Source organism: Ursus americanus, chromosome 22, assembly GCF_024610735.1.
Source record: "Ursus americanus isolate L20-20 chromosome 22, mUrsAme1.1.p, whole genome shotgun sequence".
Taxonomy (NCBI): domain Eukaryota; kingdom Metazoa; phylum Chordata; class Mammalia; order Carnivora; family Ursidae; genus Ursus; species Ursus americanus.
The window spans coordinates 23838546-23851670 of record NC_142148.1 but is presented as its reverse complement, the minus strand read 5'-3'; positions in this window follow the sequence as shown (position 1 = coordinate 23851670).

Below are 13125 nucleotides of genomic sequence, written 5' to 3'. Positions count from 1 at the left end.
TGTTTTTCCATATCTCTGTGACCACTTGTCAGTCTAACAAATTTTTGTTGACCTGATGAATGTGAAAATATATGTCCCCGTGTTTTTAACTGGTCATCTGAAGACCCTTTAACATCTCTAAAGGAACCCTGCTCCCCACCCAAACCCCAGCTGCAGTCCATTTTCTTCCTCTCCTCAAACTTTTTCAGTTTCCCTTTAGGGATCTGCACTTGTCACCTATCACTCAGTTCTCAGCTATGTGGCCTCTACCCCCATGTCTTGGCAAAAATTTCTGCAGCCAAGGTCATCAGGAAACCTGGCTGAATCCAACAGATGTGCCTCTGCTTGCATTCCCACTCCCCTGCAGCACCTAATGTGCTTTTGGCTTCCTCTTTCCTGTTTCTCCTCCCAGTGTTTATTCCTGTTCACTCAGTTCCTTCTCTGACCTTTGCAACTTCCTCTTTCTCTAATGCCTTTAAGGGTTGATGTTCCTTTTTCCTCTTGCTCTATCCTTACTGTGCCGTTTCACCCACACTTACGGCTGTTGTGACCATTTCTATCAAGCTGATCCATGTGTTGTCCATGGATTAAAACACTGCCTTATGCCAGAAGCCACCTGTTTCCCTTCTCAATCACATGCCCCTTCTCCCCACCCCTGGAGTTATTGCTACAGTGAATTTTGTCTTAATCATTCCTTTGCTTTTCTTTCTTTCTTTTTTCTTCTTTGCTTTTCTTAATGGGTTTTACTACCTATGTGACTATCCCTGAACAGCACATTGTTTAGTTTTGACTGTTTTTTACCTTTGTATAAATGAAATCATACCATATATATTCTTCTGCAACTTGCTTTTCTCTCAACATTGTTTTTGAGTCATTTGTGTAGATAGTGTAGCTGTGGCTCATTTATTTTCTGTATAATCCATTGTATGAATATACCACAATTTACTAATTCATTAAATTGTTGCTGGGCACTGAGTTCCAGTTTTTTCTACTACAAATAATACTGCTCTAAGTTCTTCAGGTATGCTCATGTCCAACTTAGCTAAGCAATAGGAAACCGTTTCCCAAAGTGGTTGCACCAGTCTATATCCCCACCAACTCTGGGTAAAAATTATTGTTCTATCCCCTTACCAGCACATCCTGTTATCAATTTTTATTTTTTACCAACCTGGCATGTATGAAATGATCTTTCACTGTGGTTTTAATTTGGATTTATGTGACTACTAATGAGGTCGAGCGCCTAGTCATATGTTATTTTTTCATATGAATCCTATCTGCAGTCCTTTCTCTGTGAAAGTTCCACTCATGTCTTGCCCATTTAAAAATAGGTGGTTTGTTTTTTCTTTTCAATTAATAGGAATTCTTTGCATATTCTGGATGCATACCAATCTTACGTGTTGCGGGTATCTTCTCCGGGTTTATGGTTTGTCTTCTCAACCTCTATGTTTTTTGATAAATAGAAATTCTCAGTTTTAATGGAGTCAAATTTATATTTTCCCTTATAGTGGGAGTTTTTGTCTTGTTTTAGAAAGTCTAATATCCCAAGCTCATAAAGAATATCTCCTGTATTGTCTTCCCAAAGTTTTACAATTCAAGTATGTATATGGTTGGTATGAGGTAGGAATTCGGTTTCTTTTTTTTCCCATATGGATAAGCAGTTGTCCCAGCGCCACTTAGTGCATCCTTCCCCCAGGGCCTACAGTGCCATCCCTGTCACAGATTAAGTGTCCATAAATACATGGTTCTTTCTGCACTCTCTATTTTGATGCATTGATCTATGTCAACTCTACCCCATTGAAATGACTAAAGCTTTATGGTAATTTTTTGGGGGGGGGGTAGGCTTCATGCCCAATGTGGGGCTTGAACTCATGACCCTGAGATCAAGAGTGGCATGTTCTACCAACTAAGCCAGGCAGAAGCCCCTAAAGCTTTATAGTAAATCTTGATATCTGGTAGGGGAAAACCCCCCCCCATGTCCTTCTTCAAGAGTATACAATTTATGGGATGCCTGGGTGGCTCAGTCAGTTAAGCGTCTGCCTTCGGCTCAGGTCATGATCACAGGTCCTGGGATCAAGTCCCGTATCGGTCTCCCTGCTCAGTGGGGAGCCTGCTTCTTTCTCTGCCTGCTGCTCCCCCTGCTTGGGCTTGCTCTCTTTCTGACAAATGAAATAAATAAAATCTTAAAAAAAAAAGAGAGAGAGAGTATACAGTTGGTAAACAGTGATATACACAGAGCTTAAGTATTATACAGATGAATTTTGACAAATACATACATCCATGTAACCTATACTCCAGCAAGATAAGAGAACGTGTACGAGGATAATTTTTTTTAAAGTTCACATGGAGTGGATGTATCACACAGATTTTTCTATTTTTTCACTATTAGAACTTTAATGAGTTGTTCATTCATGCAGAGTTCCCTATATATTTTGGATCATTCCCTTGGGGGGAAAAGTCCTAGAATTTGGAGTAACTGGATCAAAGGACATAGCATTTTTTTTTTAAAGATTTTGTTCATTCATTTGAAAGAGAGAAAGCGTGCACAAGCAGGGACACCAGCAGAGGGAGAGGGAGAGAGAGAAGTAGGCTCCCCACTAAACAGGACCCCGGATCATGATCTGAGCCAAAGGCAAATGCTTAACCAACTGAGGCATCCCTGGACTTAAGCATTTTTTTTTAAAGATTTTTAAAATTTATTTATGTGACAGAGAGACAGCCAGCGAGAGAGGGAACACAGCAGGGGAGTGGGAGAGGAAGAAGCAGGCTCCCAGCGGAGGAGCCCGATGTGGGACTCGATCCCGGAACGCCGGGATCACACCTTGAGCTGAAGGCAGACGCTTAACGACTGCGCTACCCAGGCGCCCCTGGACTTAAGCATTTTTAAGGATCCTCCTGATTTTATTGCCATATTTTCTAAAAATCATCTGTAGTGTCTGAGTTAAAGTTACTGCATGTTTACCAGCATTTATATTATTCTTGGTTTTGTTGTGGATTTTTGGGGGGTTTTTTTTCTTCTACTTTAGTAGGTGAAAATGATACATTGTTGAAATGTACATTTCTGTACCATTGGAACAAAAGATTCCTGCTCCAGAATGAACCTAGGGAGATCCTCCCACTGAAAGTTTGCCACAGTCTGATTCTGTGCCAAATAGCCTGAGATACTTTAGTTTCCAGTTTGTTTCTTAGCCCTGATTTCCATTCCTCTTTTACTGTCATCCTTCTCTGGTGGAGCTAACTTCCACCTGGCCCATTGCCTGTCAAGTCTCAGACTTCCTTGTCTACACTCCTGCTGTGGACCTTGGGGAGGCACAGCACCTTTCTGAGCCTCCTTTCTCCTCTATTGTAAAATGGGAATAAGACTAATAATATCACCTTAGAGGGTTAGTGCTAATCAAAAAGCTCTTTACCTTCACATGGATATAGCACTTTATAGGTTACAGAGCACTTTTAAGTCCATTTTCTCACGTTGGAAAATTAATAATTTTTCTATTACACAGATACATTATGTGAAATGTAAAAAATATAGAAAAGTATAAAAAAGAAACTCAAGCTAATTCGGAGATTATGACTATTATCATTTTGATACATTTCCTCCTGATCTCTTTTCATTGCATCTATATGTTTTCTATATCTGAGATCATATTGTATAGACTGTCTTATCCCTCTTCTTTTTTTTTTTAAGATTTTATTTATTCATTTGACAGAGAGAAAGCTAGCAAGAGAAAGAGAGAGAGAGCACAAGCAGAGGGAGAGGCAGAGGAAGAGGGAGAAGCAGGCTCCCCACTGAGCAAGGAGCCTGATGCGGGACTTGATCCTAGGACCCTGGGATCATGACGTGAACCAAAGGCAGATGCTTAACCGACTGAGCCACCCAGGCACCCCATACCTCTTTTTTTATATCTAAAATTTTCACATGAGCTAGCTTCATAATGCTCTCAATTTATGCCTGGTTGTGTTCAAAGTGCTTTGTAAATAGTAGCTCATTTAATCCTCATAATAATATTAAGAAGTAGGTTTTTCTCAAATTGCAAATGAGGAAACTGGCCCAGAAAGGTTAAGTAATTTCCCCATAGTTACACAGTTAATAAGTAAAGAAACTAGAATTTCAACCCAGGTGGTCAGACTCCAAAATTTGTTCTTAAGTCCTATATTATGCAGTTTCTCTCTCTTTTTTTTTTTTAAGATTTTATTTATTTATTTGACAGAGAGAAACAGCCAGCGAGAGAGGGAACACAAGCAGGGGGAGTGGGAGAGGAAGAAGCAGGCTCCCAGCAGAGGAGTCTGATGTGGGGCTCGATCCCAGAACGCTGGGATCACGCCCTGAGCCAAAGGCAGACACTTAACGACTGCACCACCCAGGCGCCCCCTATGCAGTTTCTCTTATTACGGAAATTCCAGCCTATGGGTGTATCTCAATTTATGCAGCCAAGCATCTATTGTTTCAGTTTCCCTGAAATAATGTGTCCCACTTTTGATTCATTATGGCTTCGATAAACAAACAGAAATAGAATTATTTGCTTAAGGAATATCAATATTTGTGAAAGTCCTTTTTTTAAAAAAAAAAAAAAGATGTATTTATTTTAGGTGGGGGGAGAGTGTGGGAGGGAGGGGCAGAGGGAGAGGGAGAGAGAGAATCTCAAGCATTCTCCCTTGTTGACTGCGGAGCCCAGACACGGGGGCTCGGTCTCACAACCTGGAGGTAAAGACTTGAGCAGAAACCAAGACTTGGTCACCTAACTGACTGAGCCACCCAGGCGCTCTAATATTTGTCAGTCTTGATCCAACTTGTCAAATTACCCTCCAGAAATTTGGTTCCTATTCTTGATACTCTCGAAAACTGGGTGTAATTATAATAATTTCAAGTATTTTCTAATTTATTGGGTGAAAAAACTTGGCCATACACTCTCCAACTATAAGCATTCGCCTTAAAAAAAAAAAAACTTTTTATTTTGATATAATTGAAGATTCACATGCAGGTGTAAGAAATAATACAGAAATAATACAGAGAGGTGCTGTGGTCCTTTTTCCCTGTTTCCCCTGATAAAGACATCTTGCAAAACTGCGCCATATCACAACCAGGATATTGACATTGATACAGTCAGGATACAAAACATTTCCGTCACCACAAGAATCCCTCAAGTTGCAAACCATAAGAGAAACTTAGGAAACAAACTGAGGGTTGCTGGAGGGGAGGGAGCTGGGAGTTGGGGTAACTGGGTGATGGACATTGGGGAGGGTATGTGTTGTAATGAGCACTGGGTATTATATAAGACTGATGAATCACAGACCTGTACCCCTGAAACAAATAATACGTTATATGTTAATTAATTGAATTTAAATTAAAATATAGAATAACGGGGGTGCCTGGGTGGCACAGTCGTTAGGCGTCTGCCTTCGGCTCAGGACGTGATCCCAGTGTTCTGGGATCGAGCCCCACATCAGGCTCTTCCACTGGGAGCCTGCTTCTTCCTCTCCCACTCCCTCTGCTTGTGTTCCCTCTCTCGCTGGCTGTCTCTCTGTGTCAAATAAATAAATAAAATCTTAAAAAAAAATAGATTAACAAGTTTGTAACATCAAATCTCAGTTTAGTAGGAATACTTGTTAGATCTTGAAATAAATGTGTCATTTAAAATGAAAAAAAAAAAAAAAGAAGCCCTCACGGTGCCCTTTTATAGCCACACCCACTTCTCTCCTGCTTCTATTCCCCCAACCACTAATCCATAGTCCATCTCTATAATTTTGTAATTTCAAGAATGCTATATAGGACGCCTGGGTGGCTCAGTTGGTTAAGCATCTGCCTTCAGCTCAGGTCATGATCTCGGAGTCCTGGGATTGAGTCCTGCATCTGGCTCCCTGCTCAGCAGGAAGTCTGTTTCTCTCTCTCATTCTCCCTCTGTGTCCAGGTGCACATGTGTGCGTGCACTCTCTCTCAAATAAATGAATAAAATCTTAAAAAAAAAAGAATGCTATATAAATGGAATCCTACACTATGTAACCTATTTGGATGGCTTTTCCCACTCAGCATAATTCTTTGGAGATTCATCCAGGTTGCTGCATTTATCAAAGTTTGTTCCTTTTTATTGCTGAGTAGTATTCCTTGGTATGGATGCACTAATTGGTTTAACTGGCCACCCATTGAAAGACATCTGGATTGTTTCCAGTTTTTGACTATTATAAATAATGTTACTATGAATATCCACATACAGGTTTTTATGTGAACATTAAATTTTAGTTTTTCAGAGATAAATGCTGAGAAGTAGAATTGCTGGGGGGCACTGGTTGGCTCTGTCAGTGGAGTGTGTCACCCTCGATCTTGGGGTTGTAAGTCCAAGCCCCGTCTTGGGTATGGAGGATACTTAAAATCTCTTTTTAAAAAAGTGAAATTGCTGGGTTGTATGGTAACTGCATGTTTAATTTTATAAGAATAAACTGCCAAACTATTTTCCAGAGGGGCTGTACCATTATCCTGTGTGCCCACCAGCAAAGCATGAGTGTTGTTTGGGTTTTTTTTAGATTTTATTTATTTATTTGAGAGAGAGATAGCACACATGAGTGGGGGGAGCAGCAGAGGGAGAGGGAGAAACGGACTCCCCAGGGAGACGGGAGCCAGATGAGGGGCTCTATCCCAGGACCCTGGGATCATGACCTGAGCCGAAGGCAGATGCTTAATGACTGAGCCACCCAGGCACCTCTGATCTGTATGCCTTTTATTTCCTTTTCTTGCATTGTTGTACTGACTAGAACTTCCAGCACTGTGGTTGAATAAGAATGGTCAGGACAGACATCCTTGCTTTCTTCCTGAATTTAGGCAGAAAGCATTCAGTTCAGTCTTTCCCCATTAAGTATGTTAGCCACAGATTTTTTTTTTTTTTTTGTAGATGCTCTTTATCAGGTGAGAAGTTCCCCTCTGTTCCTCTTTCTGTTGTTTTTTTTTTTAAATCAGAAACAGATGATGAATTCTGTCTTGTGCTTTTTCTGGTATTAATTGATATCATGAGATTTTTCTCCTTTAAATTGTTAACATGGTAGGTTATATTGATTGGTTTAAAAATATTAAACCAGATTTACACCCTTGGAATAAGCCCCACTTGATCTTGAAAGAATTATATGGTGTATAAGTCTTTACAATTATTGCTGAATTATATTTGCTAATACTTTGTTAAAATTTTGAAGAAAAAAGAATTTTGCATCTGTATTCATGAAGGATATTGGGCTCTAGTTTTCTTTCTTTGTACTATCTTCATCTGGTTTTGGTATTAAGATAATACAGCTTCATAAAATGAATTGAGGGGTTGCCTGCGTGGCCCAGTTGCTGAAGCAACCCATTCTTGATTTCTGCTCAGGTCATGATCTCAGGGTCATGAGATTGAGCCCCATGTTGGGCTCCATGCTAGGCAGGTAACCTACTTGGGCCTCTCTCTCTCCCTCTGCCCCCTCTCCGCTCTTGCGCTCACGTGCTTTCTCTCTCTCTCTCTCTGAAAAAAAGAAAAGAATTGGGAAGTATTCTCTTCTCTTCAGTTTTCTGGAAGAGATTGGGTAGAATTGATGTTAATTCTTCTTTAAAACTTTGATAGAATTCTCCAATGAAACAATTTGGGTCTGAAAATTCCTTTCTTGAAAAGTTTTTAAATTATGAATTTAATTTCCTTAATAGTATAGAGCTCTTCAAATAACCTATTTCACATTGTAAGAACATGGTAGTTTGTGTTTTTTGAGGAGTGAGCCATCTTGTTGAAGGTGAATTTATTTGTGTAGAGGTATTTGTAGTATTCCCTTATTATGCTCTTGATGTCTGTGTGGTCTATAGTGATATCCCGGTTTCATTCCTGATATTGGTAATTAGTGTCCTTTCTCTCTTTTTTCTTTGTCTGTGTTCCTAGACTTTTGTCAGTTTTATCAATCTTTTCAAAGAACTGGCTGTCGGTTTCATTGAATTTCTCTATTTTTTCTGTTTTCAACTCATTTCTGCTCTTTATTATTTCCTTTCTTTTTTTTTTTTTTAAGATTTTATTTATTCATTTGAGAGAGAGAGAGCACAAGCAGGGGGAGTGGCAGAAGGAGAGGGAGAAGCAGGCTCCCCGCTGAGCAGGGACCCTGATGTGAGACTCACTCTCAGGACCCTGAGATCATGACCCGAGCTGAAGACAGATGCTTAACTCACTGAGCCACCCAGGTGCCCCTATTTCCTTCCTTCTGCTTGCTTTGGTTTATTGTGCTCTGTTTTTTTTATGTTCTTGCAGTGGGAGCTTAGATGATTGACTTGAGACTTTTCTTCTTTTCTAATATATGCCTTTTAGTACTATGAATTTGCCTCTCAGCACTGCTTTGGCACAAATTTTAATATGTTACACTTTTATTTTCATTCAGTTCTATGTTTTTTTCATACTTCCCCTTGAGACTTCCTCTTTGACATACGGACTATTTCCATGCCTGTTATTTAGGTTCTAAAGTGTCTGGAAATCTTCCCATTATCTTTCTGTTAACGATTTCTAAGATTGAGTCCATTGCGATCAGAGAACACATTCCATAGGATTTCAATTATTTTAAATGTGTTAAGATTTGTCTTATTTTATGACCAAAGACATGGTCAACCATGGTATGTGTTCTTTGGGCACTGGAAGCGAAGTTGTGTTCTGTGGTCAGGAGCAGTATTCTGTGCGTGTCAAGTAGATACTGTAGGTGGTGATACTGTTGAGGTCTTCTGTGTCTTTGCTGATTTTCTGTCCACTTGTTCTATCAATTGTTGAGAAGTATATTAAAATCCCCCAACTGTAATTATGGATTTGTCTACTTCTCCTTTCAGTTCTATCAGTTTTGTTTCACATATTTTGCAGCTCTGTTGTTTTGCGCACAGGCACTCAGGATTGCTTTGTCATCTTGGTAGATTGACCCTCTCATCATTACATAGTGGGAAAAAATATATATTTAAAAAGAATCGGGGGGGATTCTTTATTAGTGGCACCTGGGGGTGGAAACTAGGCTCCTCATATGGTTTGGGGGGGATGGTCAATTTTCTTTTTACATTTACTATCAGATTGATAAAAATTAAAAAGTGTGATAACTGTTGGCTATCTGTTGATGAGGCTGTGGGAAAGCAGGCCCCTCATACGTGGTACCTTGGCCCAACTTTCACGGGCAACATTCCGGGAACAAGATTACAAACTCACGTGCCCTTTGACCAAATAGTTCTGCTTCTTAGGAATTTATCCCAAAGACTAAGCACATGTGAGCAAAATGACAGTAAGAACAAAAGACTGGAAACAGAAACAATGTCCTTCAGTAGACCTGTTAAATAAATAATGGTACAGTCCAAATTGTGGATTACAGAGATGCCACCACTTCTTAAAAAGAAAGGTATTTATCTATTGATATGGAATGTCCGATCATCAAGATAAAATGTTAAGTGAAAAAAAAAGAAAGGACCGTGCAGGACAGTGTGTCTGGTATGTCATTATCTGTTTAAAAGGGGGGAAAAAACACAAACAACTATTTGCCTATATATGCAAAAAAAAATCAGGCTGAATACACAAGCGCTTCCTGGAGGGTCCCCACTCATGCCCTCTCTGCTCAAGGCCACAGTGGACAAAAAACTGTCAGACTGGCCTTCTCCCAGCCAGGCGCCAGCCCAAGGCTCTGGGGAGGCTGCGGGGTGCGCTAAATAATAGGCAGAGACAGGCCAGGCCCTGGAGCCAGCCACACTGTCTGCCCTTTGAACCTGCCCTTTGGGTGTTTGCTTTTGCAGACACTTAGGCCTCCAACTTGAAAAGTGGAGAGGGGTGGAGACGGAAGGAGCCCTCCCATTGGCCAAAGGGCCCTCTGGATTGCCCAAGCTCCAGGGACCAGCACTTAGACTCTGAATTAATTAGGAGGCTGCCAAATGAGGGATTGGGGTCCAGATCCTGAGGATGCCCCTCAATGGGGATGAGATGGAATAATGCAGTTCTGGGGAGACCCCTCCCACTGCTCCACTTCTATCAGGGTGTCTCCCCACCTCCCCAGGTCCTTCCACAACCCTCCTTCCAGGCCCTCTCAGATTTGTACATGTCCCTTGGGCGGGCCTTGATATCATTGCTGGGTGTTGGGTACTGAGGTGGGGGATTTCTTGGAGAGCTTGGAACAGGACTCCCCCAGAACCCCTCAATCCTCTCATCCTAGACTGCTGCATCAGGGGTGGTGAGGGAGCCTGGGAGAGTCCCAGGAGCCAGCTGCGCCCACCCGCAGATAGGCTTCTCCCTTTGGAGGAGCCCTCAGGCTCAAACGGGGGTGTGTGCAACTATGTATCATCATGTCGAAATAGTCTGATTATGTATCTGACTGCCCCACTGCTTCCAGGAGGGTCAGAAATGTATCTGGTTTTGCACACAAAAGGCACCAATATTTGTGGAATGAATTAACCCTCTCAGATGTAGGCCCAGGAACCCACTTTGTGGTGTCTCTTGGCTTCAGCCCATAGACCTGGGTATCCTTGGGATGGGGATAAGGAACTCTGTGTATCCAGGTCTCTAATGTCCCTGGCTGAAGCTGGACCCTTTCCCTGAGGGGGCTGGATGTTTTCTTGGGTCAGGAAATGTTTTCTTGATGGCTGAGTAAGAAAACATTTCTTGACCCAAGAAAACATCCAGCCATCAAAAAGAATGCAATCTTGCCATTTGCGATGACATGGATGGAACTAGAGTCAGTCAGAGAAGGATAAATACCATGTGGTTTCACTCATATGTGGAATTTAAGAAACAAAACAGATGAACAGAGGGGAAGGGAAGGAAAAATGAAATGAGACGAACACAGAGAGGGAGGCAAACCGTAAGAAACTCAACTATGGGAAACAAATTGAGGGTTGCTGGAAGGGAGGTGGGTGGGGGGATGAGGTAAACCGGCTGATGGTCATTAAGGAGGGCCCTCGAAGTAATGAGCCCTGGGTGATGTATGCAACTCATGACTCACTGGATTCTACCTCTGAAACTAATAATACAGTATATGTTAATTAAATTGAACTTAAAACATTTTCAAAAAATGTTTTCTTGACTCTAGCGTGTGAGAGTCTGGGCTTCCACGATCCTTTTATTCCAGCACTTACTGACAGCCTAGTCCAGGGACCCTAGGAATCCAATGGTCTGGGGGGCTGCCACTGCCTTTCATTTCTCAGACGAGTCCTTCCCTCATGAAGAGATAGACATTGCTAAATGGTCACACGGAGGAAGGCAAAATGAATACGGCTTGCTCTGAGAACTTGTAACAGGGGTGCCTGGCCCAGTCTGGCCGTCCTAAAGGGAGATCTGAGGAAGGAGTCCAGCAGACAAAGGGGGGTGGGGAGAGGCAGCTTATGCCAGCGAGCTATAGAAGTCCCCTCCCCCCGCTGCCCCTCTGCGGGCTCTGTTTACTGGCAATCCTCACAGCAGCTGCCACCTATGAGGTCAGCGACTAGTGTGGGGGAGCCAACCTTTACCCCATCCTTCCAGAAGAGGGCACCCTGCTCCTAGCTTTGGCTTCTGCCTACTGCAGTCCTGTGATCTCGTAAACCTCCGGGCTGCCCCAGGAGGCAAAATACAGTTCATCGCTCCCTCTTGTAGAAGAAACTAAGGCTCAGAGAATTTTGGTGGCTATGGTTAGTAGTCTGTTGACTTGTTTTGAGGGGTTTTAGCCTATGGAAGTATCCACTCTGGGTGTTGACAGTGATATTCGGTATGATAATACTGGCTGACGTCTATTAACTACTTCCTATGTTCCTCCCTATAGGTTAAATGCTGCGATTACACCTGTTTCACAGATGAAAAAACGGAGGCTTATAGTGGTCACCTGGCCCAAAGTTAGAATCATTCATGACATCTGACTCTTGGACCCCTGCTGGTAAGCACCGCACTATTCTGTTTTCCCATCATGCTCTTCCCAATACCCCCCCCAACACACACTGGGGAGTGCCAGATGCTAGATGTGAAGACACAAAGAGGAACAACACAAAGACCCTTTCCCCTGGAGCTCCATTTTAGTGACCATGTGTGTGTTTACACAAATGCAATCATATAAACCCTTACACACATATTCATTCACACATACACGTTTTTCCCACCATCACACACAGATCCACACACACACATTCTCACTCATACACATGCGCACACATTCACATACTGCCACATACTCACATACATTCAGATACACACTTACACACAATTAAGTGTTAGACAAGGATCAGCCCTTGATCTGTGCTTTAATTGCCAGAGCACTGGGGCCCAAAGTTCAGCCAGGGATCTATCTGGGAGCTGTTTGTGACACCCCTCCCTTCTGCTTCCCTTCTCTTTGTCCACAAACATTGCTGGCCACCCACTCGAGGGCAGACTACTGGGGAACATGGATGACTCAGACCTGGCTCCTGTCCTCGAGGAACTTCCTAGCCCTTGGGGCCAAAGACTCACCAAGAACCACCATACAGAACATTAATGCCATGTAACATCGTAACATCGGAGCAAAGCGTCCAGAGGGGAGGGAAGGAAGGAATGATGCACCAGCCTGGGGGCTCTGGAGGTCTCTCAGAGGAAGAGGGGCCCATCTGGGTCTAGAAAGAGCCAGGCAGAGAAAGCAGAAAGAGACCTGCTCCAGCGTGGAAACATTTGCAAAGTCATGACAGTAAAAATGTGTGGGAAATAGCAGCTAACATCATGAACTCTTCCAAACCCTCCATGCAGATTACCCTGTTTAACCCCCTCAAAAATCCTATGGGATAAAAATCATTATTAACTGCATTTTATAGCTAAGGAAACTGAGGGTCAGGAAAACCCGGCTGGTAAGCTGCAGAGTCAGGATCTGAACCCAGTTCCACCCAGCTCCAAGGTGTAGACGCACGGTGCCAGGGTTCTGCTGCTTTGGCTGTGATCACTTCTGCTTCCCACACATACACACCCTTCCTCTCTCTCCTTCTGGCACTGCAGGGGACCCTGACAGGTGCAACAATATAGCACCCCCCTCCCCCCTCCCTTCAAAATTCATCTAAACATCCTGCTGCCTCCTTCCCAAGGAGAACTTTCCAGTAGTGTGCCCTTAGAAACCACACTGTGTTGTTTTGGTTTTGGCAAACAGCTTTTCTAAGTTTGTTATAGTGACCCCACCCCCCAAAAAGTATAAAATTTGAATTAGTTGCCAAATTTTTTAAAT